Source organism: Streptopelia decaocto (genome assembly GCF_964273445.1).
Source record: "Streptopelia decaocto genome assembly, chromosome: 2".
Lineage (NCBI taxonomy): Eukaryota > Metazoa > Chordata > Aves > Columbiformes > Columbidae > Streptopelia > Streptopelia decaocto.
In genome coordinates this window covers 106,908,790-106,934,779 of record NC_138655.1, presented here as the reverse complement: position 1 = coordinate 106,934,779, position 25,990 = coordinate 106,908,790, and the positions used below count along the sequence as shown (strand labels likewise).

The 25,990-nt window shown below is 42.9% G+C and overlaps 1 protein-coding gene across 4 annotated transcripts in view; it reads right to left on the bottom strand.

The window, feature by feature from the left end:
* The window catches only part of COA1 (cytochrome c oxidase assembly factor 1), a 60,396-nt gene that overhangs the window by 15,976 nt on the left and 18,430 nt on the right, over positions 1–25,990 (bottom strand). For 3 of the 4 annotated variants that reach the window (XM_082045954.1, XM_082045956.1, XM_082045953.1), the window contains one exon: positions 15,041–15,244. The exons of the other annotated variant lie outside the window; for it this stretch is intronic. The gene's annotated coding sequence lies outside the window, so the exon portion shown is untranslated. The remainder of the gene's footprint in view (positions 1–15,040; positions 15,245–25,990) is intronic. 4 annotated transcript variants of the gene reach the window in all.

Sequence of the window (25,990 nt, the reverse complement as noted above, 5' to 3'; positions counted from 1 at the left end):
GCAACCCAGGAAACAATTGGCTTTCTGGGCTGCCAGCGCTCATTGTGGCCACAATGATATCACTTGAGGGTTACAGTTAGTGAGACCTGGTTAAACCAAGGCTCAAACCAGTAAGAGAAATGTGACCTGGGCAAGGCCGTTTGAGTCCTGTTGTGAAAACCACCTCTAGATCCCCTCAGGTACGCATTAGTCAGGTATTGCTCAGCTGACAACCACAGTTTAGAGAAGGGTGGAGAGGCAAATGTCAGGAGTCTTTCCCACTGTAGCTGGACCAGGTGACACGTGCAGCCTCCCTCCATTTGCCTCTCTGCTGACATGCCTGTACACCGTTTCTTACATCCTCTAGACCAAGGGAAACCATGAATGCAACCCAGGTTGATTTTAAGAGCTCTTAATATCTACATTTATTGTTTAAATTACTTCAAATTTATGGATGGCTAATAATGCTAGCAACTCAGAGAAGCATGTGTGCATTATGTCTATTTTTTGCCTCAAAAAACCCCAAATTGTGCCATTGGTACAGTTAGTCACCATCTCTCCTTCCTGATCTGCTTCTCTGATGAGTTTTCTTCTTCACTTCCCCTGGGGAACTTGAGTGGTGTGAGAAGCTGCAGCAGAGGAAGTACAAGTGTGTTTTTACAGAGAAACAGCAGCAGTCATTTCACAAGGACACGGAGAGCTTTCTGCTTGCTTGCTTGTGTTTGCAACTTTCCTTCAATTGCAATTTACAACATTATTTCCTGACACCCCTCCCCCTCCCACCCCGAAACTGCAAAATCTGATTAATAAGATTTTCCTGTAAGATCTGTCTGGCCAGGAGGAGGATCTGACACCACCACATAACAGGAAGAAAACAAAAAAGGTGGTAAATCTGGAGACCAGATCAGATACAACAGGCTGTGACCTGCAGTATTTGGTTTTGCCCTACTCAAAGTTGTGGCCAGGCAAAATTTGCTTTCTGTGATGAAATTCAGGGTAATTGAACACAAATGTCTGGGGGTGGAGGGGTGCTGCTGGCAGTTTGCTGAGTTAAAATGGGAAAATGTGGAGCTCTTGCACAAGTGAGGATGTTTTGACTGAGGCTCATGGGACGTGCCCAGCAAAGGACGGAAATCAGAGGCTCCACAACTCGCTGTCAGTGGGTTTGAGGTTTGTTAGGTCTCACGGTCTGCTTGCACCCAGACAAAGGGGATGGAAAGTAAGAGGAGTTTTGTGCCGATCAGTCACATTCTCGCACATGCTCTCCTCACTCCCTTCGCTCGCAGCAACTCAGTGGCCGCAAGCACCCTGATGGTGCTGTGCCAAGGCAGTGCCATCTGGCAAAGGAGCTTGGCAGCCAAGGAATGGTGATCCCAGTAAGCACTGCAGCCCCATGCAGTGCTACTAATGTGACACCCCTGCCTGCAGCTGTCGCACGTTACTGGTCCTGGTGAGGCAGGGACATGGGGCTGAGGCGCACCCAAGTTGTGCAGTCCAGACTGGCTCTTCGAAGGTCATTGTTGCTGTAACAGGGAGAATGTAGCTGGTGCTTGCTTTCAGTAGCAGCAGGAGGCCCACAGGATGGACCACCCCAGCCCCAGGCTAGCCCTTGACACTCTCCTCACATTTATTTCTTGTCTGTTTCCCCAAGCCAGTCCTATGACAGCATGTTGCAGGAAGAGGTTCAGAGCAAGCATCTCAAGACCTTGCAAACCTCCTCTTTGATGCCACAATTCCCTGCTAGTTTCGAAAAGCAAGGACAGAAGTGTCCTTGGAGCCCAGTGCAGCCCTCAGAGAGAAGCTGCTGGTCTCCTTCCTTGCCATCACAGTCCTTTGCAGCATGGACGTCCAGATATTGCATCCAAATCCTTGAGCATCCCTCAGCATGCAGCTGCTGATGACTTCTGGATGATGACACTGGAGATTAATGGTGTCACCTTGTGGAAGATGGAAACATAGTAAGGAACTGATGTTTGCGAGGGCTTGTGGCTAGGATTTCTGCCCTCTGGCCAACCGTGTTTGCTGCTCCCATCTGCTGCTCTGCTGAAGTGCCATGGAGGTGACTCGCTAGGGAAGGGAAGCAGAGACATGCCGAGAGGAGTGCCTTCTGTCCTAAGCTTTTCTGAAAATTAATTAGAGCCTGCAAAGTGCAGAGACTATTAAAGGGAAGAACCAAACCCCATTGACTTCATTCGGCACAAAGGGAGTAACTGTAAGACAATGCATTTAGGAGAATCTTACAGATAGAGCGTGCAATTGCCTCCTAACGAGAGCAGCTCACACTGCTATCTGTGGCGGAGATCTCCCCTCAGAACCTGTTATACCACTAAAAAGTATGCAAGTCAACTGGTGGAAAAACAGATTTCTTCACAGCCGGTAATTAAAAAAAGCACAATTTCCAAGCTATGCTGTTCTGAAAAAAAAATGATTTTTTTCTTCCCCTGTGCTATCTGCAGCAGTAAGAAAGATTAAGTAGAAATCTGCACACCAAAACACTGAGCCTACAGTTACGAAAGGAATCATTCTCTAAAAATAAATATTAAAGAACAGAGATTTCTAATAAGAGTGATGGTGGAGAAGGTAGTATTCAGGCTTCACTTTGAAACTAAACAGGACTCAGGCAGTTAACAATGAGATTTAACAAACCCAGAGAGGTGGAAGACTCCCAGGGTCACATGTGAAATAGTGGGTTACTGTAACAATAAAGTCTGGATTTAATTAGACTTTGTTTTCTCCACAGAGGTCCTTCTAAAAATAGGCTGGGCTTAAGAGAGTCTCCCTTATTTCAGCAAATTCAGATTTTCTGTTTTGGTCTCTGAAATTTGTGTAGGTCATTATTTTTCCAGGGTGGCAGAGGTCGATCTCAGGCATCTCCACCAAAGGCAGGTAGCAGTGATGCACGGGCATTTTCACCAAGCCACATTTATTCATTCTGTTTGCCTAAGACTTGAGCGAGGGAGCTGGGGCTGCAGGTTCTTTGGGGAAGGCATTTCCTCCTCCTTCTCCTCTACATCCTCCTCCTACTGATGCTACCAAGCTCCACCAGCATGTCTGGCTTCTGGGTGCTAATCGCAGTCCAAACAGTAAACAATAATACAGTACTGAATTCAGAGAAGTGACTTGATCCATGCAAACTTGGTGGGATCACTGCTGGCTTTCTCACCTGGCCAAGACAATGTACTGCCAGGCCACCAATACAAGCAGCTGGGAGCCTTTAAACTTTGAGGTGTCAGCATGACATGCAATATATATGTGGCAAAAGACTACTGTTAAATTAAATTAAAACTCATAAATAGGTCTGAACGTGTATCTGAGCATCTATCTTCAAGGCTGGAACTGTTGTCTGACCTTTCTGCAATGAACGTCTCCATTGAACTGGTGGGGTTTGTGTTGGCCCCAGGTCCAGCTTTTCTGCAAGCCACCCAGGTAGTCATGGAAGTCACAGGAGATGAGGGTAACATCAGGCAAACCACAGACAAGCACAAACACACACTTGTATTTCACATTCTTGCTCTCCTGCCCATCCATTGATCTTGTAAGATCCATAAGGCATCTGGGTGTGAGCCAATTCCTATACTAGTAATATGCCAGGACAACGATTTAGAGACAGCTTCTTAACACTCACTGTCTACAAAATACCTTCATCATCAGTACTGTCACCAAAGACGACAGTACCGCACAAGTGTTTTGGCAGGATCATAATTTCAGCATGTCATCTTCCCCTTTTTCAGGTCTTAACATGCTATTTACCTAATTTCTGAGAATTAATAGCACAAATTGTGCCCCCTGCCAGTATGTTCAGAAATACCAAGCTTTTGCATGTCTGATATGCCTTCACGAAAAGCTCAGCAACTTGCAGAAAATAAGTTTGCTTAATTCACAGTCAAACAAAAGTAGAAGTAGCGCCTTTTTTTTCTTTTTTTTCCTCAGTGATTCTTCTCTAGATGCACTGAATAGGCACATTTTGGCATTTAGGGAGGTAAAACACCTTTACAACCAGCTTTGAAATGGTTCCTTCAAGGGTCTCATGGATCGATTCCTAGAAAGCTGTAACTTACCCTGGTTAAAATTCTTTGAAGGGACAACTCCAGGCAAGTCAGGAAACCATGATAAGTTTATTCTATGCCTTCACTGCTAACTAATTAACCAGGAAAGTGAAAGCAGACAATAGAGTGATTAAGAAGAACGCTAAACAGCCACCTTATTCTTGCATTGCATCTCTTGAGGCACACACGACAATGCAGGTGGCTTGTTCAGCTGGTACAAAATCTGACATGGTGCCTACAGATATTTTAGTTTCATTTCCTTTTCCTCCTCTCTTGGGTGCTCTCATTTGCACGTTTCTATGTATTTATATATCTTCGTACATCTTCCGTACCCACTGTCACGGTCTACTTCCCCATGTGCTCTTATGCTACAGGGTCTCATCCAGCAGGCTTGTCTGAACTGTATTTTTTTTCCTCCTGCCTGCCTACCTTCACCTGTCCAAATGCCCTCTTCCCCTGCGGACTATTGCACCACCCCAGTGCCAAGCAGACAGGAACAGTGGGGCCACTGTTCCCACTGTCCAAGGAGACTTCTTCTGCCGTCCCTCAGTTTATCCCTCTGTGAAATGGATTCTTTCTTCCTAACTGCAGATAACAAAGGCAGCTGCCTAAATCCTTTTTTGCTTTTCTCCCAAGTTGCAAAGATGCTACATCATAGTTTGTTCAGTCTTTTAGAAGGACAGACTCACATGCCAGCCAGTTCAACAACCCACTACAGACCATCATCCAACTGGAGCTTCCCATGCTTTGTACTGAAATACAAGTGATATCACAGGAAAGAGGCAGGACCAGGGCGTGTTACTGGAGAAGGAGGATAATTATACCCACAGTGTGACCCATTTTTGCTGTTATTGGAGCACAGCATTATAGGTTAATGCCTAATAATCTGTCATTAACATCCCTAATTGTATGTTTCTGTAATTGGACACCACGGAGTGGTGAGGAAGGTGTGAATTCACTTTTTGTGTTTTAGAGGTGAACTGCAAACAATTTAAGAGTAAGAATTCTTAAGTAGGGCAAATGAAAAACTTACATCCAAGGTACCGGAAGAAAAGATCAGTAGTGTTTATGGTTTTAACAGTGAGTGGTTTACCTGAGAAACCTATAGGACAGCTTCTTGGCTTCCCTGCCACTGGCAGGGAAGTCATGAACGCTGCAATCCAAGGTTCAAAAGAATTACTCCACACTCTATGCACACCTACCCACAGCCTGCGTCACAGCCCGGCTTCCAAATGGGCACATTAAAACAAAAGAATCTCATAAAGAACGAGCAAATATAGTCCTTTGACAGTCTCATGCTGTCAGGATGAGAGGGAATAGCATTCTGTGCTTAGCAGGAGCTTAGCAGAAGTAGACTGTCAAGCCAGGGAAGCTTTCATAGCGTGATGTGTATTTTCTCTATGTAGTTTCCCAGAATAGGTTCACTGAACCTGCAAGGTAAATGATCAGTGGAGAGTACCAAACCGTTTCTCATGGAAAGATCAAAGAGCCTGCAATACCTGCTATGCAGTGGTAACTACTTAGCTCTCTTGCCAGTCTGCCGCCATTTATCTGTGTCCAGTACATTAGTTATGCCAAAGACAGTGATAAATTCTCAGAGCCAAAACCAACAACCTACCTAGCTTTAAGTCAACTTATTAAATCCTGAGATGGGGAAAAAACATCAAGAAATACAAGGAGTCTGCAATAACCTCCCTGGCAATCAGGTCACATTTACTGCTAGGAACTATTTGGCTAGGAACTATATGGGGCTACGTTAAAAGTTAGTACCTGTCTGGAAGTTTACAGTCTCCATCTACACTTCTGATAAGGTTTATGCCTGTCTGTAGTCTTACTAGCTTCAATAATACAATCCACATGCATGCATTAAATAGGCAAGAAGTAGATGGTGACCTAAAGGAAGAGAATGCCAGGTGAGGCAGTCACAGGAAAAAATGTTTAAGGCACAAATGTGGTGTAAATCATATGATGCTTATTCCCTTGTAATGCATCTGCTTCCAGAAATGAGGAGGTAAAACATCTGATCTACTCTGCCGTGATCAGCCTGGAGCCCAGTTTACAAAGCCTTTAAAAATATCAGCAGAGATGGGAAGGTTTGCAGCCCTAAGGCTAAACATCTTGCTGACATAATGCCTTTTAGTATATAGTATTATACATACTTTTGGCACTTCACGAACACCTTGCTCTTATTCATACTTCCTACTGAAAACCAAAAATAAATAAAATGCTGCCCTAACCCCCTGCAGATTCTCAGATGTGGTAAGTTTATTTCAAGTGTCCATCTTTATACCCTCCTCAGAACGTTCCCTCCCCCAGAAAATGCTGACCCTACCCTTCTTCTGAAAGTCAAGTCCCTTTGTAATACATCAGATCAACACTTAAAGCCTAAGGCTTTGAGGAAAACTAATTACTTTCAAACATCTTGGACACCTGGATTGTTTCCAGAAGTTGGTCCTTGCCCATAGGAGCAGAACTGGTTCAGTATCAGCTAAATCTGTTAACACAAATTAAGATCTGGGGAAAAAATAACCTCAAAGACTCGTGACTTTTTAATAAGCATGGAACAACAAAACCAGCACAAGACCATCAGGGATTCTGACCTAGAAACATTCTACTCTCATAAAGACAAAAAGGGGAAGAAAAAGTTATTATGGGAACCATTAAAAAAAAAAAAAAAGAAAATAATAAAAAAGAAACTTTCATAATACTTGAATGTTTCCATTCAGACAGATCCAGCTTGTTAACTTGTGCACAGAGCTGTGCAAGACGGAGAAAGCAAAAGGGCAAAGGAAGTGGTGGAACCTGCCACACCGTTTGCACGTACTGCATCTGGGGTCAGACCCTTAACTTGCTCTGAGGAGTAGCTACCAATTTATCCATCCATCCTTGGAAAAAGGAAAAGATGTGCTGGATGCTCACAAGACAGTTGGATGTGAATCAGCTTCTCTTCCAAAAATGAGTCAGGGCAGGAGGAATTTCAGAGAACAGCTGACTACAATCCATAGTTTCCTGCTGAGAACATGTGTGGGAAAAGATTTGAGGGGAAAAAAAAATCTCTCTCTAATGCTTTAAATGATGTCTCTATTTCATTCATTAAATCTTAGGTCCTCCTATAGCTCCTGTTAGGAAAGGCAGTATTTTTTTTATTTTTTTTCAGAGCTGTGGCAGAAAAACATGTTATGACTTCACAGGAACCTTATGCCAGGTCAGGCACTCGTTCTCCAGAGACTGAGCTGTGCCCCTGCCCCATCCCCTCTCTCACCCTAAAACGTACCATCCTAGACAGGTTCAGCACAACTCTGGGGCTGTTTCCTATGGTGAATGTACCTTTAGGGATACAGGGACAAGGTCTTCCTATGGAGCTACAGTGTAGGGCTTTGCCCAACAAGGAGGTGTGGCAGTCCAAGAGCTGGACAAAAGCACAAACCACACTTCGATGTACTGTTGAAGGGTGACATTTTTAAAAATGGGCAATACCTTTACAGAATCACTGTATCCTGAAAGTGCTGGGATTTTCAAAAACTAGGCTGCTTTATGGCGTTTTCAAGACATACCCTCACAAGTGGCTTTCATATAGGGCTGCTAAGAACATGCATTATTTCCTCATAAACTTGTTGCTACTGTAATCTTCAAATAGGTGTTTGTGGGGTTTGTTGATCAAATGCTGGATTACAAAGAGCTAAAGACAAAGAAATCTGACAACCGTGGCATACATGAGATACATTGTTGTGCTGTGATCCATTAGAAAAGGAAACAGGACCAGTTAGTGGGGAGTCAGTGCTGCTTAATGATGCTGGCAGGGATCCATGCTCTCAGAATTCTTAAATTGAAGGCTGCTGAGGAAAGACTTTGGTTTTGACCACAATACACACATTTTTCTGTGTGTTTTTGTTTTCTTTTCCCATTGCATGCTACTCAGCTCTCTCTTCTGTGGGAATTAGAAAAAGTGATAAAGAGGTACCATGGCATTTACACAGTGTACTCCTAGGGACCTCTGCTTAGATATAAAAAGCCCCTACTCGGTGTTACTTCCAATTTATCTGTGGCTTTTGCAGTTCGTATGACACCAGAGCAGGCAAAGCAGAAGACAGTGCTTTCAGGTTTCATAAGCAGCTCAGAGACCAACTCACTGTATCACTGTATCACTGTGGCTAAACTTTGCGTGTCTCAATTCACACATGTAAAAATAAGTGACTAAATACTTCATGGTTACTATTTTTCTGGAATACAACAACATTTAATGTCTGTAAAATGCTCTGATAGCCTAAGATGTAATTTTTACTTAGGTATGAATTGCCTGGTGCAGTACACACGTGTGAAGAGGCATGACAGAGTGTTCCAGAAAAAAAAAGCATCCTGGCACAGAGTGTGTTTCAGGACCAGCAGAATAATTACAAGAGCCATAGTTGGCACTTATTGGCAATTAAAGAAGCTGTTAACAGGTCATTAATAATCTGTGACTACCTGCCTTATTAGTGTTCTTCTGTGACAGGCACGAGGGTGAGGGGGTGGAAGAAATTGGTCACACCTTCTTCTAAGTCAGTGTAGAAGGCTGATACCCTTATTTTTCATCACTTTGTAATCTGCTTGTTTACTTCCCTCGTGGTATCTCTTCCCACCACCTCATCTCTCGCTGCTATAGCGCTCACACCAAAAGACCGCAAGGATCTTGGCCAGGGAAGCCAGCAGCTGCACCTGCAACAGCCAGCCCCAGGGGAAGGACAGCCCTCTCTGTGGCGTCCCAGCCTGGCAGCCATCTCCCAGCCTCTGAACACCTCTCCTGAGCCTGTGCTCCTACTTCTGAAGATTATTTTGTCTCCAAGGCATCCATGTCCATTTGCAACACACTGTGGTTCGTCCTCTGGTGTCTTTCTCCTTGCCTTCCATGTGTAGGCAGATGGTTGGAGGAGGAGAGAAAAGCAACTTGTTTCCCTGCATCTTCAGACAAACACACGCTCTCCAGAGCAGACAGATGCCTTAAAGTCAGATCCAGGGCATCAATTCATCCTTTGGGTTCAGCTGTACCGTATAAAGCATTTGCTGGCTTAGGTCTAATGCTTTTTGACATTGTCAGGCCCCCTTCAGTGAAGTACTGCCTTGTAACCGACTTGACAGCAAGTATTGTTCTACATTTATTAATACTGTACGTGCCATCTTCAAAATGACATGTTCCAAGGCCAGGCATCAGCTGTGCTCAACTCTGGCTTCAAAAAAAAATATTCAGACAACAGCACAGACCTCCTGCTGCTAATAAGTAAATAAAAGCACATCTTTACCATGCTGCTGTCATACTTTTTTACCCTTTCAATCTAAATTTTGCAATATTTTTTTCTTTCCTTATGGTCTTAAAATTTGAAGTACACACCTCCCTGCACCATTCACTTTTTGGTTTCTTTTGGAAAGGGCTTTTTTAATTTTTATTTTTTCTTTCTCTCTCCCCACAGTCTTTCAATTTATTCCTTTCTCTCTCTTCTGGATGCAAGACTAAATTCCAGAAACTTGAATCTATATAAAAGTTAATTAACTTCAGGAGCTGTTTCTCCTCTCCTTTTTCTTTTTTTTTTTTTTTTTTTTTTTACTGTAGTCGCTGTTGTTTTCTATTATTTTTAAAATGTTCAGCTTAATGGGTTATGTTTACTTAGTCAATAAGCTGATGATGCCCGTGACAGGACCAGAAGTGTTTGGTTAGCAGCAGGGAAGAAAAAAAATCAATAACTCCAAGCATTTGGCAGCTTTGTGGGCAGGAAATCATTTGTATTCTCTGGTTTAAATCAATTACCTTCTTTTCTTTGCTGTTCCAACAGGAAATTATAAACTCTGTGAACACTATTTGCATAGTGCCTCCTGCAATACACTTGTATACGCCTGGGTAAAACAGTATGTTAACCCCAGCACTGCTTTTCTGAGGTCTCTGTTAGAGAAACCTGGGCACTCTAGCACGGAGCTTTTCAGCCGTGGGCACTTGTATTTATGGAAAGTGGAAGCAGAACACAGCAAGATGTGAAAAGAACTCCTTCTCCCCTTCCAACAGCACTATCAAAAGATGAAGACGTCATTTTATTTTATAATAGGATTGTCTACTGCACAGTATGAAAAAGTGCCTTCTTTTTAACTTGGCAAGATGCTGTTTTTTCAATATGACAAACAGAAACTTGCTACTTCAACATTAAAGCTGAAATTGCACTTCTGTATCTTGCTTGTCAGGGTTGCCCTAGTGTGCCAGGTATGGTTTGAACGTACTGCACCTTTGCTTGAACTCAGCTTAGCATTACAGAGTTCATGTTTGTGAAAGTTTCAGCCTCCTCTATCCTGTCCTTTTGCTAAATGCACTTAAGGTAGAAAAAGAAATTGCCACCTTGTCTGGCCATGCTGATGGGAAGCCATTCCAGGAAGGTCACATTCTGAGAAAAGGCTGTGTTAAGCCTGGTGCTTAATGTGCCTTCTCACTTTTTCTGCTGCCCTCCATTACATTAAGTCCACATCAGCTATTTCTTAGCATGTCAGAGAGCTGGCATTCAAGAAGACCAGATAGTCACAAGAGACGGAGGAGGTGTGTCATCCCTTTCTCTATGTTTCCCTCAGTGTGATCGCAGTGCAGCCCCAAAGTCTGGGATTCTTGTCTATGGTCGGAGCTAAGTGTTGCAGCTTGGAGCACCAGCAACTGGCACTGCAAAGCTCCTGGACCTAAGCACCTCTTGATGTGCTCAACTTCATCCTGCACAGGACAATGACATGGTAAATCAGTCTGAAAAAAATAGTTATAACCCCAGAAACCACTGAGGCCTCAGTAGTCTGCACTGCAATTAAATGTCATAAAATTCAAGCATCCAGATTTTTCTGCTTTGCTTTTGCTCATGACAAGTCCTTTCACAGTAGTTCTCATCATCCCTCCTGTGCTCCCAGTGCCACTGGCACAAAGCTGTAGTCATCAGGTGATACTTGGAAGTATATTTATTAGTTATGTCACAGCTCTCCTTCCTTGAAACAAAAAGGACAGGAATGTTATTTGGAGTGACTGAAGTGGAAGTAATATGTAATTCTTGCACTCCTCTTTTTTTTCTATTAATTTGCCAGATGTAAGGTTGCCCATTCTGACCCCAAAACCATTTAATTCCTTCCCCCTGCAAACTCTACGTGCATGTTCAAAGTCCTTACAGAGCTCCTGGCTGCTGGAGATCCTTCACACTTCTAAAATTTGCTGTTCCTGATTGAAGGGAGCCACCAAGAAAATTAGGTGCCTGACTTTCTCACTGACAGAAAACCAAAGTGGCATCACAGTATCACAGAAGGGCTGAGATCAGAAGAGACCTCTGGATGTCACTTTGTCCAAACCTCCTGCTCAAATGGGGTCACCTGCAGTCATTTGCCCAGGACAATGTCCAGACAGCTTTTGAGTATCTCCAAGGATGGGGACTCCAAATCCTCCCTGGGCAACCTGTGCCAGCACTTAAGTCACCCTCACAATAAAGAAGTGTTTCCTGATGTTCAGAGGGAACCTCCTGTGTTTCAGTGTGTGTCCATTGCCTCTGGTCTCACCATTGGGCACTGCTGGAAAGAACCTGGCTTCCTCTTCTTCACACTCTCCCTTCAGGTATTTACATATGTTAATGAGATCTCCCTTGAGCCTTCCCTTCTGTGAACAATCCCAGAAAGCAGAGTGCTAAATCAAAGGATGAATTGGGTAGCTATTGCTCAGTTGACTTTCTTCTCCTGAGTGAGTCAAAAGCAAATGTGCTTTTCTGTCCCTGTTGCTTTTCCTCCTGTCTCCCTGCATACTTCTCCTAAAATGTCATGCTGTCATCCTTCCCTGTTGAACACCACGTACCTGGAATCTTTCCATATCACAACAAGAAATGCTTTAATCCTGAGAGAGGTGCAAATAGACTGGCTCACACTAGAAATACGAACTGGTCTGGTTAGTTTTAGTCTTTGGACTGATTTGTGAGTGATTTATGATTGCATATGAATAAAACATAACAGAAACTGTCGAGTGATAGTGGTGTACATACGAAGAGGAGAGCTGCTCTTGCTACACGTGGGAATGTATGGGCCATAATCTAAGTCTTTGAGGTTGTGAAAGCTGTACTATGTGATTAATTCATTTAACTAACATATGACAAGCCATTTTCATAATGGAAAAAATTACTTTCCTAGATAATTTGTTTTTAAATGATGTATGACAATGGTTACCCTTCCAAGGCTGTATATTTTCCACTATGCAGAAAACTGGTATGGAATTAAAAATGCTGATAGACTCAAAAACTGCATTTAAGTTCAAAACAAAAGTTTGTGGGTTGTCATTTTTTTAATATATGTATATTATACAAGCCGTGGTCTTTGAGATTTTTGCTCAGAAGACAACTATGTGTTTCATGTAGACTCTGTCCACAAAAAGGAAATATAATTATTTCTGGGGAAAAGAAACTAGATTACATTGCAGGAAAAGAAGATTTAGTGCTGCAGTGTTCAAGAGTACTCAGATGGACATTCAATTCAAGAACTCTGAACAATATTTACCAGTTGGCTCTGTTCCTGCATTGCACTTAAATGTACTGTTGTATTCGTATTGAATAGAATGGGATTCGCTGAAGAGGCAAAAAGACTCACTCTCTTTTTTGAATTTTATAATGGTTAATGATTTTGCTCACTTCATGAGAGTAATTCTTGATTTATACAGCTGTAAGCAAGAGCAAGGCCAGATTAGGAATTTGCATCAAAGTGACAGGGTTCAGAAGTGTGTTTGATCTTTGTTAAATGAAACATTTGGAATAAAACACACTATTCACTGCTCTTACCATATTATCTGTGAATTCATTGTGAAATGACTGAGGTATTATTCTTTTTTAATCTTTATAACATTACTAATGAGGACCCATACTCTCCCAACATTATATTCCTTACGTGACACTTCTTCAGTGTAAATTAAATCACTTTAAATGAGGTATATCTCAGTACCAGAGTACAATAGCAGAACTGGCTGACAGATATACAGAGCAAAAATTTACCAGACCTGCTCCTCTGCCCAAAGCGGGCACAGAAGAAGAGCGAAACTTCCTCCTTTCCTGCCCTCCATATTCAGATCCTTTAGACACACCCTCAAGTGTCTCATTTCTTTTTCTCCTTTTGTGTTGGCTATTTCTTTCTAACAGGCCATTCTCCTCTACCCAGGACAAGCAGCTAGGCAAGCAAATGGTGCGATACCCTGCCTTGGAAGTTCCTACAAGCATGGGATTTTTCCCCTGCAGATCATTGGTGTGGGACACTTTATGATGCAAAGGTCTTACTGGAAGACAGAACTGGCCCTACAAGGTCTGGATGCCTTGCTGAGAGATGAATGCTAGTTAGCATATATAATGTCCAGTACTGGTGGGAAGAGCAAGAAGAAACCAACCAATTATTTTTAACTTATGGAGCAAGCTGCACTCCTCTGACTGCACTCTTCCCTAAATCCGCTTGTTAATTATGATTCAGTATGTGCTATTTGTGCTTTATGGGACTAAAAGTATAAGCCAGTTTACTGGTGAAAGTAACAACTTTCTCATTAAATGTTAATGGGAATGTTTTAATTAGTCCCAGGGTTCTAGTAGAGAGTTAAGCTCTTCCTTCAATAACCAGCAGTTACAGATGCAGTAAGTGTTAATATCCTAATAGGAAGCAAACTAGGCAGGCGTACATTCCATCACCCAGGAAATAGATTCCCTGTAGCTTTTTGATGGGCTGTTCACACTTTAAGCCAAAAAAGTGGTTGATTTTTAATACGGAGAGTTGGCCTGTTTGCAGCACCTAAAGCTGCAGCCCCATCCTGTTATTTCCCATTTCTGTCAGACCTGATGTTTAATGTACTCTCTGCTATACAACGTGAAGCTAAAAATGTCACCTGGTTTAGGGGTGGGGAGGGGAAGTAATTCATATTGAAGCAGCAACCATTCTCAGACTTTCAGCAACTGTACTCAGATGCCGAAAGAATAAATATAAGAAATCACAAGAGATTTAAATAGCTCTGTTTCTGATACAAGTTTTTCAAGCCACAAATAGACTTTTATAAAGATGCAAGAGTATGCATGGAGGTTATGAGGGAATGGGAAAGGACTGTGCATGTGAGTGTGACACCAGAAAGGATTTAGTGGGAACAGCAAAGGAGCAAAGTTTTATCAAATGCTGGCCTAAAGGCCAACTGGAGCAACCAGCTGGTTTTCATCTCTATGCAGAAAGCGAGCAGCCAGTTACACTGCCCCTCCTCCCCAATCTCTCTAGTCACCAAAGTTTTAGTTGGAGGAAACTTTCTCTTAAAGGAGCCCAGCACATTGCAAGCAAAACCCAGGACTAGGTTTTTGAAAGGGATACTTTAAGGGACACTTTAGGGATACTGTATCCTAGGTAGAGAGGTTTTTGAAAGATTACTGTCTCTTCAGGGATGCAGTAACCCTTAGGGATACTGTACCTTTAGGGATAGAGAATTGCCACTTTGATCTGTAACATCACTTTCTGATCCCATTTTTCTACCCTAGGAGAAAAAAGTAGACCACCACTTTATTTGCTTAAGCAACTGGCCAGCTTAGACGTCTTCTGCACTTTCCAGTTTAGGAAGTAAACTGAAGTTGCACAAAGAAATCTTGAGCTTTTGTCATGGCCAAGAAGCACGACTGGTTTTGGCAGCAGGCAGGGCTTTTCTAGTGATCTACTGCAGTTTTCTGGCCTCAGCACTGCTGTAACTTAGGGAGCTCTTGAAATCCAACCCAACATCAGCACAGAGCTGGGATGTGCTAACAAGACCCAATTTACTGCAGCTGTAGTACAACAGGGAGAGATCTGGCAATGTGTCAGCTACACTGGGGGTTGGACTAGATGACCTTTGAAGGTCCCTTCCAACCCAAATTATTCTATGATTCTTTGATTGTACTGCAGTGATTTTTCCCTGGCTTTGTTTAAAACAGTGTATGATAGGTTGATAACTATAATACAATTATTTTAAGCTTAATCATGCAACGGATGCAGGCTTCTGAGGACTGACTTACCGTATTCAGATTGAAGCTCAACACCTATGGCTTGATTTTTGGGCAGCTGAGGAAGAAGGGAGTGTTATTTGTCCTGTAAAGCACTCAGCATAACAGCAGGCTTTTTGGTACCACTCCTGTAAAACAGTGGTTCAAAATCACTATCACTTGGTAGCCTCAATCCAGCTATTAAAACTCTCCTGACAGTTCTTGTCCAGACACCACCTAGAACAAAAAAAGAAAATACAAAAGAGTGGGTATGTAGCAGAGGCAGAATATTCAGACATTCTTGAGGTCCTTTGCCTTCCCACTCCAAGAAAAAATCTCATACTGTCAGCCTTACTGCCTGTGTTTTCCTTATAACCAATTTACAGTAAAGTGAGAAGTAAGCACATGGCATTTTGACATAACAGTAGTCCCATCAAAAACATTAGGGATCTTCTGCAGCTTTGTCCAACCTTATTCACAAAAACCTTACAGAAATAACCACACACTCTTTTGCATGAAACCATGCTTGCTGGCTGTCTGAACAGCACTAGCAGTATTTGTGAAAAGGAGGCAACAGATGATGTATTTCAGTACTACAACTAAATATAATTTTCATAATAGACATTCTTCCTGTACAGCTCTTCATCTGTTGGTAATAATGAATAAATCCACAATAGTCCATGTGCTGGAACTTTTTGTTTAGTAGTTTATCCACTTTGTGTTTACCAGTCTCTGTACATGCAGCATTTTGCTCTGTACATGTACCAGGAGGAACAAAGTAGAGGAACTGGTGTCTTTAAAGATGAAACATTTCAGGTTGCAGTCAAGATCTTTAAACTAGTAAACTCTGTGAGAAGTGGAGTAAGAAAACCTGGTTTCCTCTGAATTTGGGCCTCTTGGAGTCTCCAAAGCCAACTAAGAGCACAGTTCCCTGCAGCCTCTCCCCTACAGAGAAGATTCACACTCTCTTCAGTATCCGGACACCTGCTCCCACAAAATTCTAGTATCTTCAATATCTCAAAGACCCTGTGGTTGTCTGCCAGGTCTCATACAACAGAGAGGGAGGGGCCCGAACCGTACATACACAGATGCAGACACAAGCACAACATGCAGGCAGGTAAGTCTCACTTCTGTAGGAAAACAAGCTGAAATATGTGCAAATCAGTCAATACGAAGCCAGGGAATTTTCAAGACAGCTGCTAAAAAGCTTGTTAAACATTTGCCAAATTGTAGGAACAAGACTGTGAGTTTATAACAGAACTGCATATTGTGGCATCCCAACAGCAGCCTCTTGAGTACTCCCAGCATGCAGATGTTACAGCATCGACATGAACAGCCCCAACAGAAATGAGACTTTCAACACTGGTCGCTCAGCCTTAATTCATAAGACACTTTCCAATTAAGCTTCAATGACATCTTTTGAAAACAAGTTTTACACCTACTATATTTCTTTTGGACAAAACAATCTGCTCAGCTGTATTCCCAGCTGTATGTTTTGTTCCTCCCTGCGTGCTGGCAGCCACAGCTACTTAGAAAGAAAGTTATGTCAGCCGCTAGGATTTTCTACAGTACATATTACATCACCTTGCCCAAGAAACTTGTCTGAGCAGATCCCTTTTCTTGCTTTCTTCTCTCATAATGTCCTTCACATTCCTCTTTCAATATTTGTTGTTCTCTCTGTGGAAGCCCAGTTGCTGACATTTTAAGGAAAGGTTACATAGCAAAAGGGTCACTAATGGAGCTTTTTTTCTACCTATCCCATGCTCCCAGGGAAAAAACTGTAGCATGTGACACCTTAAGAGAAAGGTTTTTCTTCAGAAAAACGTACAGTATTCATTGCTGGTTTCAGAACAAGAGAAGGAATTTTGAGCATAAATTAGCTTGGTCACTTTAATTCTAACAGTGAAGAAGTAAGGAGGAGAAAGAGCAAAAGACAAAACAAAACAAAGCCAGCAAATTATGCTTTGGTGCAAGTATGAAGTCAGATGCCTAAACTTTACCCTCATCCCTGATACTTAGGTGACTGTGCTTTTGATCAAACTGCTCTGTGCCTCTGCTTGCTTCTTTACAAGTCCTGGTCCTTATGAAGGCTACAGTCAAATGTCTTTCAAAATGTCCTCTAGATAAAACGTACTGGTTGAAGTCTGGTCCAGAGACAACTGAAGGTGCTGGGAGCCTGCCCACTTCAGGTCCCTAGACTTCAAAGTAGGCAATGTAAGAACAAAGTATGTTAAGTCTGGGGACAGGATTTGAATAAACTGGGAATAGAGCCAAGGGGGAAAAAAAGATGAACATTTCTAGCCTTAGGTGTATAAACTTGAATGGCTTAATATACATGCTCACCAGTGCGAACACATGCACACATGTGTGTGAGCTGGCAAGTGAGACAGCTTCTTGCTCTTTATGTAGGCTCTTTTATGGTCCCTCATTGCAGCAAGGCAGGGTGTGCAGTAGACTAGCATGGTCCATTGTAGGGCATCAGCTCAAAAGCATGGTAAGGATGCTTATTTTGAATAAAGCTAAATGGCTGAACATGAAGTTGGGAGGTATCTTCTATTCAAATGCAGCTCCTTCTTCTAAGCACACTGGGTCCCACATGACCTTCTGGAGTAGTTTGAGTCTTTCTATACAAACAACAGAGAAGGAAATCTAATTCTTAGTCTAGGAAATGAAACACAGCTAAATAAAACACAGCTAAATGAATGCTGTTAGCAAGGGCAAGTATATTATCTCCACCTGTCTGAGAGCCCACTGAAGTTAAACAAAATCTTTTCATCAGCTATAGTAGCATCTTTATTACACTGCATTTGAATGATCTGTTTAGGATTAAGCAGTTCTTGAAAAACACACTGCTTTTACTCACAACGCATTTTCCATTCCATGGGATTTGGTAATGCTTCAGTTCAGCAAAATGCTGAACAATCTGTGTCATGTTTAACATGAAGTGTAACTGAAGAACACTGTAGCCTGCAGTAGTGCTTTCTGGACCTACGTTTTTTAAGGGATCTGTGAAAAATCAACAGAAAAAACGCAAGCAAACTATTTTGAGGAGACTTAAACTTAGCACAAAGAGCTCTTCATCTTTATTGGAAGACTTTTAAAGGAGCAAATAAACAACAACAACAAAATAATTCAAAACCACTGTGCTTCAACAGCAAAATGATCTGAAAATTAGCTTAATACTTTTAGGATCAGCAATCTGGGCAGATAACTAAAGCAAAGAATAATAAAATAGCCAAGCTCTAGGCACCTGGTTAATATATCAGCATGCTGTTGATGGTATACAAACAATGCTAAAAGAACAGGAAACTATTACAGCAGAATGCAATACTTCATTTGTTATTCAGCTGGGATTACTGCTTAGGAAGTCACTAATACACATTCATAATGAATACTAGAAGTGAGCACAGGCAGAAACTTGCCTGTTACCCAAATGAGTATGACTAGTGCTGAATGTTTCTCTTACTAATCTTCCTTAAAGCCCGAACTTCACTTCCAGAAAGGCAAGATTATGTGGGAGGTTCCGTTTTCACACTTAATTGCAGAATCAGACACATGAAGCTCTTCCAGGAGCTCTTTGGGTTTTGGTTTCTTCTGAACAGAATGAACATAAAAGGGTAACAAAACCCAAACCACCAGCTCCAAAGTTGGTTTGTCAACCTGCTAGTTGTGTGCTGGATTGGGAATTCCCTTCTTTCTTCTGGGAGGTAGAAAAGGAGAGGGGGGAAAAAAAAAAAAGGGAGTGGGAAACTAGTCTAAAGTAGTATTCTGTTCTTGTTCTAATTGATCTGTTTAGGATTTTGTTACCAGCCTCTGCTGGACTAGGAAAGGCTTCAGTGTATGAAAAACAGCACTAAGAGATCAGATCTCTGGGGGACGTACCAGCCTAGTGGATGCAGTATGGGGTTAGTGCAGTGTGATCCCCCTGCCACTTTTCACAGAGCCCACTCACAAAATCATGTATTTTCCCACTTTTCCTCTCTTAGGAGTCTCAGGTGAGGAGGCAGCTGCCTTGTGCCAACTGATTGGGAAATGTTAGGCATGAGGTGTGTCTGCCAAAAGGTCTGAATCAGGATTGGAATGCCCAAGTCAGATAGCTAAACCAAGGAGACAGCCTCAACCCAGGCCCCCTTTCCCCTTCTTAGGTGACTAAAGTTGCAGATTTTCCCACTTGCCTTTTCATTTGCTACAGATTTAAGTTAGAAAGGGATGATACAGTTACTTAATTTCTAAAGCACCAAAAATGCCTCAAGGAGAGGTTCAGATAATGCTACTGAGGAGCATGTGGTGTCACATACAGAAGCCCCCTATAGGAGGAGTAAAACCAGTTGGTAAAACCACAGTTGGTAAAACCAACTGTGTTAGTAAGACCAGAAACTATGGCTTGTACAGAGAAAAGGCAGACTCAGGACAAACAAAGGGATATGAAAGAGAAAGGGAACTTCTAACCATACTTGCTCCTTCATCTTCCATTTTTACCCCTTCCTCTCCTCCCAGTCCATCCCTTTTTCTCCTGCCCTTTCACAAAAATCCAAAATGACACTGATCGCGTTACAACTACAGATCATTTGTCAAAGATTAGTCTCCTCCCTCTCGGTATGAGCTAATCGTTCCCAGCAAGCTTTCTGGGGTGATGAGTCAGTGGCACAAAGAACTGACAGATGAGATATGGTATTTATTTTTCTCTGTTTTTTTGAGCGTGGCAGCCACCCCTATCCAGAAGAAGGGGTAACCAAACGTATTGCAGCTGGGAGCTGTAAGGATAGTGTCTGCAAAACCTGCAGCTTCCAGTAAAAGCCTTGTATTTTTTGTATTCTTTTTTGGTACCAGGCATTTCTGGATGTTTACTCAGCAACACACTGTGTTAAAAGTTGCAACATTCATCTTAGGCATTAATTATCAAGGCATGATTGCTTCAAAAATCCACGGCCTGAGGCCAGGGCCTCGGAAGTGGAAAATGTAATTTCAGAAAGAGGTGAGGACAAATGCTGAGCCTTTTAATTGTAGGTTACTACAAATGACTAACAGTAAAGCAAAAATCGTTTGGATGTATTTGTTGTTCTGAATGCCAAATTCAAAACAACAGTGAGTTGCCTAAGGTTTTTTTGTTTTGTTTTTTATCCCTGCCTTACTTTTTGTAAAAGTCAGAGAAGGTGGTGAATTGTGGAAAGGTGCAGGAAGTACATTTCTAAAAATTCAGTAAAAATCATTTACTAGACTGGAAGAAAGAAAAGAAAGAAAAGAAAGAAAAGAAAGAAAAGAAGAAAGAAAAGAAGAAAGAAAAGAAGAAAGAAAAGAAGAAAGAAAGAAGAAAGAAAAGAAGAAAGAAAGAAAGAAAGAAAGAAAGAAGAAAGAAAGAAAGAAAGAAAGAAAGAAAGAAAGAAAGAAAGAAAGAAAGAAAGAAAGAAAGAAAGAAAGAAAGAAAGAAAGAAAGAAAAGAAGAAAGAAAAGAAGAAAGAAAGGAAGAAAGGAAGGAAGAAAGGAAGAAAGGAAGAAAGGAAGAAAGGAAGAAAGGAAGAAAGGAAGAAAGGAAGAAAGGAAGAAAGGAAGAAAGGAAGAAAGGAAGAAAGAAAGAAAGAAAGAAAGAAAGAAAGAAAGAAAGAAAGAAAGAAAGAAGAAAGGAAGAAAGGAAGAAAGAAAAATGATGCACGTGAAGTCAGGCAATAGTTGCAATAGTTGTTGGACAGTTACTGTGCTAATTTGAGTTTCATTTTCAGATGAAGGCTGCAGTAATTTTCAGCATCGGAATTACCAACAGTGTAACAATGGATCAGGCCTGTTTCATCACATGTGGCAACACAAGATTAAATATTGTTGTGACTCAACATCGTCATGTCAGGTGTCCCAGCCTGAAGCCAGTGGAGCCATCTTCATCTCCACCCTTTTGGCCTTGCTACTGGAGGACTGGAGACATCCCTGCATGAGTACCTTTGCATGAAAGGCACTTCTTTCCCCTCAAAGGTAAAGAACTTGTTCATTCTAGTCCCCCATTGCCCTTAAGTGTTGTCCATGCCTGGAGCACAGAACTGATGGGAGACATAGCTCACAGTCTAGTGCAGGGTTGCCAAACTCATTTTCACCGGGGGCCACATCAGCCTTGTGGTTGCCTTCAAAAGGCCAAATGTAATTTTTGTAATGTAACAGTTTAGTCCCAAACTAGACCCCTGGTCTAGTGGGCCTGAGGCTTGTTTCTTGTGTGACCATAGGAAAGACCATAAGGGCAGGGTCTGTGACGATCCTAAAGCTATAGTTATGCACCAAAGCCTGGAGGGTGAAGAGACTTCAGATTGTGACATTAGTCTTTTCTAATGCTGACGTTCGCCGAAACCTCCAGTTCTGCTTCTGGGTGTGCTCAGAAGCACTTCTGACCTCATAGCACTGAACAGCTTGGTGCCTGCCGCCCTAGGATTGAGAAATGACATGCCACTTCACTACCAGAAGGGCCTGATCCACTAGGTGTATCAAAAAAACTGCCTAACCCATCATGTTTCACCCAGAGAAGCAGAGAGAAGACAAGAAGATGGTGGTGATAGTACTCTGCCTGCTTCTTCTGTCTAACAGTTCTGTACTGAAAGCTTTTTCCCCATGACTTGTGAGACTTGTTTTCCACATACTCCGAGTATGTTCTCTTGCTGAGTCAGTCTGCACCCTTCTGTTAAATGAGGAATAAAAGACCTTCATTACCTCGTGGCCACTCTCACCAGGCCTGTACAGTGGGCACTTGCCCACAGGCCCGTTTTTGCAGGACAGCTCATGATCACACTGTTAAGAGTTTGCTCCTTTCTGAGTGTGCTGACTGCAGCCAGGCTGCGTAGCACTCAGATCATGTAGACTCTCATGAACCTGTAGATAACAGTTGTTATTTTCTATGTGTGAGCTTGGTGGGGTTTTTTTTCAGTTCCAAGTATGAACAATCCTAACAGGTGTATGCTGCAGTGCAGCAGAGCAGTGCTGGGTCAAAAACATTAAAATGTCGGAAAAAATTGTTGCGTGCTCTAGCAAAAGCACATGTGAGGGCACAAATAATGCTACTGCCTAACCTGGAACAATGCTGAACTGCTGTCCTTAAAGGAAATACATTTGGTGTCTTCCACATCTAACCTGTCTGTCTGTAGCAAACGCTGCAGTGAACTACACGGTTGACTACACTCACGTTTCCCCTTGGGAATACCAATGGATTTGTTCCAGAAGAGAGCTCTGACACTGACAGATGTCTGACATGCTGACCATAGGTAGTATGAATGACCAGGAAACCCACCCTGGAGTAAAACAGGATTGTGCCAAGCTATAGACACAGCAGTAACTGTGCTACTTTGATGGGGTCCAAGAAGTTCAGGACAGGTATCTCTGCTGAGCTCACTCAGCAACAAGCGGAACATCAAAATCAAGCGAAGCACAGTGCTGTACAGCAGCCCTCAGCTGGTGTGGTCAAATAAGTAATGATGATATTAATTTTCTCACTATTCCTCCCTTTCACACTTTCAAACAACCCAGGTGAGTGCTGCATTTGTAGGGTAATGCCTGGAAGTGTGCAGGAGAAGAAGACTGGGGCTTCCACAGGCTCTCATCCTTCCCTCCTTTGCCATCAATCCAGAGACCAGTTTCACTTCTGTTTTATCACAGGTATAACTGGAGAGGAGTCTCACATGCCTCTATCCTCTTGAATGTCACTGCTGCTCTACAGAAACACAGCTGCCTCTATGTTTTCCTGACTGCTTCTAAGATAATCATCAAGGACAGAAAATATTAATTAAATTTTAATTAATAAATTGAATACTGTGGGGTTAATTATGGCTATTTACAGGGAGTGTATGGGATTTGGAGGGCCTACCTTCTGGTGTTTTTGCACAAAGTGTTGCCTCTTTCTCTAAGCTCTAATTAGCTGGCTTTTTTTTTTTAATAGCCAGTCTCCAAATGATTGCTCAGTAGCTCCTATTTGTTCCTCATCAGCAGTTCTCCAGCACAGCTGCTACAGAAGGGAAGCAGTCCTGCAGTTTGCCTTGCAGGGAGCAGGTGATAAAGAATCTATCAGAAGTGGTGTCAAAAAAAAAAAAAGAAAAAAGAAAAAAAAAGAAAAGAGGCCCAGCCCCTAACATTGTTTACCAAGGGAACTATATAAGAAACAAAGGACACGGGCAGAAATAAGAAGGAACAGTAACATCTGAGGTGGCTGCAAGTTCAAAAATCTTCACTCTGTATGCAGTCCTTTTGTCCAGCTGCATGTTCTGCCTTCCTGCATATGCATAATGCCAAGAGTCATTAACAGCAGACAAACATCTGGGAAAAAGTAGGGTGTTCCAGCACAAAGTCAACTGGGCAACTCAGAATAATTTCTTGTCTACTCCTTATTTTCAACCTACATGTTTTCTTCTTAGTGTAAAACCTCTTTAAAATTTAAATGGACTTAATTATCTGTATTTTAAAGAGCCTTACTTTTAGCTGCTCAGTGTATAGCTATAAAGAACAAAGGTCCTTTCAGGACACTGTTAAACTGAAGTCACACAGTAAACACACAGTACCCAGATATTAGAAGTTTATTCTGGCCTACTTTTCAATTTCATGCCACCGCATGACAACTAATAGCACCTAAGAACCACCACAGAAGACAGCTCTGGGAGTTTGGGGGTTATTTTGGGTGTTGTTTTGTTGGCATTTTTTTTGCAAAAGTGATCAACATGATGAGCAGGCAGCTCGCTGCTTTCCCTCAAGGATCTCCTCCTGCCTGCTGATGTTCACGACTGAACGGCTGCCACAGAGGGAGCAGAGGGCAGCAGCTGGAGGATGAGGACTGGCAGCAGCCCCACAGTTGGCAGCTGGCCTGGTGCCTGCCTCCCCCTTCCCACCCCAGCAGCTGGCTCTGCGTGGCAGGTACAGGAGCCTGGTTTTGGCTCCTGCTGAGGTGAGAGGGGATGAAGAAAAGAGGGGGGAAAAAAGGTTATTTTTGTAACCAAGAGCAATAATGCTAGTAAGGGAAAATGGGGACAGACTGGCCAATGTGGAAAGATGGATATCTCCAAAATCCAGCATGGATCCTTGTGGTTTCTGAGGTTGGAAAACCATTGACTAAATTAAGAAAGCTATCTTCCATCTCAAAACAGGAAACGTAAAAGCCAGAATTGCTCTTGCAGAAAAGCCTGACTTGTCTGGCTCCTCAAGCATGTTTAAAAATTGTATCCACTCCCTTCTGCAGTGAAACGGTTTCACTGGCCAGGGGCAGTGAGCTGAGGGCTCTCCAGCATGAAGGTATCCCCATGGCCTGCACTTTGCATGAAAGCCTTGATTTACAATGCCAAAACCCTGTTCCTGGTCTGCCTTTCACAGCCACAGAAATCCCCCCAAAACAAAGAAGATAAAGAACCGTCTCTTAATTTAGTATTTAGAATTGTGTCACCTGAGAAACATTTGCCAGCATGTGTGATAACTCAGCTGCCGACACCAATACATGCACATCTACTAACAGAGGCGGCAGTGCCCAAACAGCACTAGCAGCTGCTGCAAGACATCTTCTAAAAAAAAACCCTGAATGATGTCCTCAGATGGGCTTTTCCCCAATTCAACAGCAAAACTGGTTTTGTAACAAGGAGGCAAAGATCCCACTGCTTAAAGCTTTTGCTTGTCCTTGGGCTCAGTTGCTTATTCAAGCCACAAGACCCCAGTCACACCTATGACTGTTGGTCACCCCACGCCGGTCACTTGTGGGTTCAGAGCCTGGAGCCAGGCAAGGAGAGCACAGGCTTGGATGTAGGCTTAAAGGGCTGAGAGCCCGGATTAGCAAGGCTGTTTCCAGCTGGGGCGGCGGTGCCGGCCTGGCGGGGCCCGGCAGGGCAGGGAGAGCTGCCTGCAGCTCGGTCTGCCGGTGCCACCTTCTGGATACAAGCGCAAGAGTTATTCACCTTCCCTTTGGGATGAAAGCAACCCAGTCAAGTGTCCTCACTTCAATCCCAGCCTGCTTTTTTGCTTCCCCCCGCCCCCACCACACACCTTTTAATCCATAACCATGTAGCACATAAATCAGGTGGGAGCGGCCCCAGCCGGACCCAAGACAGCTGCGCGGTGCATCCCACCTTCTGTGGAAAAGTATGGACTGCAAGCTTGGGAAAATGCTCCCTCCCTTTGGCATTTCATCTTCTCCAAGCATCTTTGAGACACAGCCAAGCATGGGAGAAGTGGAGACAAGACAGTGGCACTTGTCTTACGAGACATCTGTGAGTTTTAGGGCAGGGAGGAAGAGCAGAGGCATGCAAGGGCACCCTGGTTAACACTAATGGCACAGTCTCAGGGGCTCATAAAGTATTAATTCCAGCAAGGACCAGCCTGTGGAGAGGGGTCTGACTGGTCTTGCTGTCCGATTAGCTTTAAAGGCCATGTGTGAACGTAGAAATCTTGAAATCTTGCCATTTATGTCAACAGCAGCCGTCTTCTCAATGGGAATTGTGCTCTTTAACATTCAAACCACAAACTGTTGAGCGTGGTTACACCACAGGCATTACTGAGAGCAAGGCTAAGGTTAGAGAGACGGCTTCATCCTGAAAGAATCTAAAATTACATCTCCCGCAGACAGCAGCTGCAGTTCTATCTATGTCTTATAGCTGCAGCATGGGACCTGACCACTGTCTTCCAAGTAGCAAACAGGATGCATACACCTAACATGGCCTCAAAACTGGCCCGCAGAATAAACCTGAGAACAACTTCTAGTGTCTACAGAATGGTTTAAAGAGCACAATAGGGAGGAGCAGACCAGGAAAAACTGTGAGGTTGGAAAGAAATGACTGAAAGCAAAAAGGAGCCAAAAGGAAGCGCTACAGGGATGATGCAGAAGGTGGGCAGCAATGAAAAGTTGCAGGCTGCAGCACACAGCGATGCAGGGCTCCTCACTGACGACTTGTTCTTCTGCTCCAAACTAAGCTGGAGCTTAAGAAATGTTGAGTTCCAAGCTGTCAAATGTCTGCAACAGCTGCAAACATGCAGCACCTAAGCCAAAGG